The sequence below is a fragment of the Hyaena hyaena genome, unplaced genomic scaffold, assembly GCF_003009895.1.
Source record: "Hyaena hyaena isolate Hyena2069 unplaced genomic scaffold, ASM300989v1 scaffold_488, whole genome shotgun sequence".
Taxonomy (NCBI): Eukaryota; Metazoa; Chordata; class Mammalia; order Carnivora; family Hyaenidae; genus Hyaena; species Hyaena hyaena.
Window position 1 is genome coordinate 1,347,282 of NW_024081122.1, and position 5,304 is coordinate 1,352,585.

Consider the following 5,304-nt stretch of genomic DNA (forward strand, 5'->3'; position numbering starts at 1 on the left):
TTGAATTGACAGGGAAACAAGAGACCATGGTACTTCGATCCTTTTGATATTATAACTTGGGCTAATGTTTTTTAGCCTCAATATCATAATCTGTAAAATAGGAATTTGACCGTATGCTCTTTTTTAATGATATTTGGGTTTCTGGAAATACTCTCCCTCCAATAAAAGAGCATCCATGGAAGGGAATTCAGCTATGTCTTCAATAACAGTCTGCAGAAATCATAGGCTGGTAGTCCAATCGTGCAGAGAATTAGCACAGAAAGGAGATTTTATAGGTTGATGTCTCAAGAAATGATCATTCAGTTCTGACTCTTGATATTTAGGAAATGCCCACATTATCCCAATAATAATTAAATTCTCGTTTTCATGATGATTCTATTTACATTTCATGATCTTGCTGTCTAACTTGGTCAGTCCTTACACTACATGCAATTTATTGTATGCTCGAATCAACTGTAGGAGGACTCCTTTTCTCAGTTTGAAAGTTGATTTGGCAAATCCGCTTCAGATGACTTTGGAATCTCACTGGTGGGAAGAAAAACGAGAGGGAGAAAAACAGACAAATTTATTGTTAAAGGAAGGAATAAATCTACCCAGGATCGAGATGCTATTAATATTCTGAACCACATGGTGAAACAAAGTTATGTTTCCCATACAGGAGAAGAAGCTGTAGGGTAATAAACAAGACTTTCCATGGCTTTATTTTTCCAGCTGTTTACGGAAATACTTGACATTTAACAATACGCACTTGGCTGTTCTACATAAAATGGAATTATCACATCTCACCAGCAACTGTCCACAAGGCAGGTCTCGCCCCTCACTGCTGCCAGATGTCTTCTTGAGCCTAGAGTGGAATTCCCTGCAGAGGAAATTTCAAGTGCAATGAAAATAAGGGGAGGGGGACATTTAAAGCAATGGCAAGAAATGGCTCTTAAATGCAGCAATTTTCTAGGCTCTGTCTTATTCTTCTGATGAGGAAGAAAGAAAGGAAAAAGATCAGTGTTATTCTGACACCTCAGTCATCTCTTCTCTCATCTCACAAAAGGAATAATCTTTAGCAAATAAAAGATAGTTTTGTGTTACTGTCATCTTAGCCAAGCTCACGAGTTCTCCTCATCGATAGGAAGGTTAGAAACTCAGCACTTGGTTGGAGGAAGTGTGAAAATGAGATGTGGGGAGCTTATTTAGCAATTGCTCTCTCCCCCCACCCCTTTTCTTTGCTGAAATCCAAAAACTCCGTAACAATGCCATTGCTAAGCAACAGATCAGACATTTCCTTTCAAGAGGCAGGTGAAAGGGAAGGTGTAATGTCTGCTCAATCAGGACTCAGGAGGATGCATTAGCTTTCTGCTAGGCAGGGTATGGGTTGTGGGTGACCCCTTCTTTGTGCTCTGCACTCTTCTCTGACATGTGCTGTGGACATCGGTCTGGATATAGGAGGCAAGGCTCCTGAACCCAGTGGTGTCATTATGATTATGAACTCGCCTAGGCCATTTCACATCACTAGATCTTAGTTTTCCAGCATGTAGAAGAAGGTAATTGGACTAGATTAGGATGTCCCAAAATTTTACTTGCATCAGAATGATCTGAAGAAGATATTCTTGGTGCACCTGGATATCTCAGTTGGTTAAGCATCCGACTTCAGCTCAGGTCATGATCTCATGGTTCATGGGTTCCAGCCCTGTGTCTGGCTCTGTGCTGACAGCTCAGAGCCTGGAGTCTGCTTCAGATTCTGTGTCTCCCTCTCTCTCTGTTCTTCCCCCACCGGCACTCTGTCTCTCTCTCTCTCTCAAAAATAAACATAAAAATTTTAAAAATAAGATATTCTTGTAATCTCTGACTCGGATTTAGAGACTGTTCAGGTATCTGTATTTTTAAACCATCTGCTAATGATTTTGATATAAAGCAAAGACTGGATCGATTGGGCTAATCAATTTCTAAGAATCCTTTCTTTCCTGACATTCTATGAATCTATAAATCTGCATTAAATATGTTCTAAATGATTCATAAGACAAAACTCAAGTGAACGGCTCCTTAGGAAAATCCTATTGTCACAAACCAGGAAAGCTTTGTATATTTCATGCACTCCTAACTTCCTAGTTACCAGAGCAATAGCATGGTCTGACTTCTCAGGTCCCTGAAGTTATTTGCAACTCCTTTTTTTTGTGTGTGTCCCAGGTACCATTACTATCTGTAACAATAACATTAGCTATGACTAACCTAGTGCGTATTTTGCACTAGGAATTTTTCTGAGTCTTTTATATTAACTAATCTAACGTTTCAAAAGCTTGATACATTTGGTATCATGATTAGGCACAGAGGAAATGATGCACAGAGACCTTAAATAATTTAGTCAAGGCCCCACAGGTAACACTAGACTAAGCTAGAATTTGAACCCAGACAGTCTAGTCAGATGTTCATACTAAAGCTGAATATAGTTTATTGGTGCAGTTTTGCTATTTACCTAATTTATGGTACCCTCTTGATTTATTCGTATCCTTTACGCCCTGCTAGCGAATCCGTAATTTATGCTGATGTCAATTCACCATAAATAACTTCAAGGATTTACTAGCACCTTAAAATATGAGTAAAATCATGCTGCAGTATGTGATAATAAAGGTCTCTGCTTTCAAAGAATTATATAATCTTTTTTATAAACTTGCAGTTTTCTTAATTCTGGTCTGTCTGAAACCATTTTCTGCAAGTGGCTTTGACCATAACTTTGCTCACTTCAAGAGCACACATTTGCTGCCAAATTCCCAATGCTTCCGGTTACATTTTACGTGCCAATAATTAAAAACACTTTATCCCCTAGTTCCATCATATCTTGGAGTCTTTTGGCTGAGCTTTCATACAAAGCAGTCACAACATCGCAGAGAAATATTACCTGTATACAAATGTTCTAAATCAGCCTTTTCCATCTTTGAAAATCCTGTTTAGAATTCATATTCGCTAGGAAATCCTAAATCAAATTAAGTAAAATTGATTTCCAAAGCGTTTATAACTCCCAAAAGGATATTTTGCAAGTGTGATTGTAGATGTGTTTGAATAGATCTGTGGAACAGTTTCACACATAGATGATATTCAGAATTTATATAAGAAAGCTGCATTTAATTCTAGACTTAGTTGAATCTGATATCATAAAATCAATCGTGTGTCAAAACATAATTCTCAAAATGTTAAAAACATAATTCTTATATAAGTAAATAGTGATCATGTGTCATATTTGTATTTAATTCATTAATGGTATAACCAGCCTTTTGGAAAACCTGATTCAAAAAATATATAAAAGAAATGGGATTTTATATGTTTAGTGAAGTAAAAAAGGAACACTGATCTAAGTTTCTGACATTCAGTTTTAAACAGACTGGTCCATATGTTACATTGCAATACAATCACAGACTTTAAATTATCCTTCCTAGTCACAAAGAATAAAGTCACCTTGTTTTATCATTGTTCTAAAAGTTAACCTCTAGCTTTATGGACTTATAAAATATCTAAGCCGTAATCAATTATAAATATTATGTCAAACATAGAATCCCCCAGACAGCCAGTTGGCCCTTGAGTAAAATGTTAGACAGTGCTACAGCAGGGTATTAAACTTTTACACGGTCAATACTTTGCTTCATTTTCAAATTTAGAATAATTTGAATACATGTTTATTTACTAGAATCCATCATGCATTCAGAAATTTGGCTCATTTTTGTTGGTAACAGTTATTTTCAGTGTTTAGGTTAACATCATGGGGATAGATCTCCTTCTAGGAAAAGTGACTATAGATCAAGAAAGACAACATCAGTACACATGAATCTGAATCCATGAGACCATGAGCAAAGATATTTTCCTGGTCCAGGCCAGTGATAATAAATGTTGAAACAGGGAAGGCAGTGACTGGTAAATAAATATTAAGTGAATAAAAATGTCTAAGTTAACTTTAAACAACTGAGACCAAAATTTAATCAATGGCCAAAATAAATGAATAAAAGATTGATTTGATGCCAGTTCTTTTAAAAGTATTCTGAGATTCGAGTCTCCTTTCTTCTCACTTGTTTTTATTATCTGTTATTACATTTACTGCTTTGTTAATGGCCTTGAATACAAGCGCACTAATATTTTCTTTGCCATTTATGACTTGTGACCGCACTTGCTACTCCCTCTGCCTGGAATGTTCTTCCCTCAGATATCCACATGGCTTCCTCACTCACTTCCTTCAGGTTTCTGGTCATGTGGCATCTCCTCACAGCCGCTTTCCCTGACCACGTTCTCTGAACTAGCAATTGTGCTCTCAGTGCTCCTTATCCTGTTTGACTTTCTTCAGAGCTACAATATTTACTTATATTTTAAAAGAAACTTTTATTTTTTAGGGTATTTTAGCAAAATTAAGTAGAAAGTACAGAGAGTTCTCATAAACCTTTGCTCCACACCCCATCACTTTCTGCCCTACCAACATTCCATACCAGAGTGATGTCAAAATCAGTTAACTCATACTGACATATCATTATTACTCCGGGTTCATAATTTACACTGGGGTTCACTCTTAGTCTTGTACATTCTGTGGGTTGTGGTAAGTGTATAATGACACATATCCATGGTTACAGTGTCACACAGAAAGTTTTACTGCTCTAATAATCTGTGTTCCACCTATACATCCCTCATTTCCACTTAATTCCTAGAAACCACTGATTTTTTTAATCATTGTAGGAATGTAAAGACCTTTCCAGAATCTTTATTTGACTTTCTCAAAGAATGGCAAAAATCTTAAGTATAGAAACTATATTACATACGAACCTTTTAACTCCTGAGCACCTAATCAAAATGCTTTTGTCGTAGTAGAATTTTAAAGACTTGCTGATTTATCAGTGGATTGATTGACTTTGGGAAATAGAGAAAGAAGAGGAGCCCATACACAGTGACAGAGGAAGCACAGAAAGGGCCGTTGATTTCTTCACCGTTACTGTTGTTTATTTTCTTATCTTGAAGTGTTTCATTTAATTTGCCCAACCCATTGTTGCTTTTGAATGGAACAAGAGTAGATCCATATGATAGCTGATAGGTTGTGTGTTCCAAGGGTTCATATTAGAATTTGCTCTAATGTCTGAAATAACATAGACGCCTGACTCGTACGCACCTGCAGAGTTAAGCATGTCTGATTTGCTTCTGCTAATGTTTCCAGGAAGCTAACTTCCATGCCAGGTACATGAATTGTTGCCTGGCAACCTCAGGACTCAAGCTTCAACTGCACTCAGGAGGCACTTTTCTGCTGTGGGTCCACGGGTATTTTGGGAACTCACCTCAGAACACTGT

General features: G+C 37.0%; 1 long non-coding RNA gene across 1 annotated transcript; it reads right to left on the bottom strand.

Moving 5' to 3' along the window:
* Window positions 1-410: 410 nt before the first annotated feature.
* On the bottom strand, window positions 411-1,195 carry LOC120246817. Its single transcript, XR_005532158.1, has 2 exons — window positions 787-1,195; window positions 411-525 (listed from the first exon to the last, which is right to left on the bottom strand). It is a non-coding gene; the product is annotated as an uncharacterized LOC120246817 (long non-coding RNA).
* Between the last annotated feature and the right edge of the window lie 4,109 nt (window positions 1,196-5,304).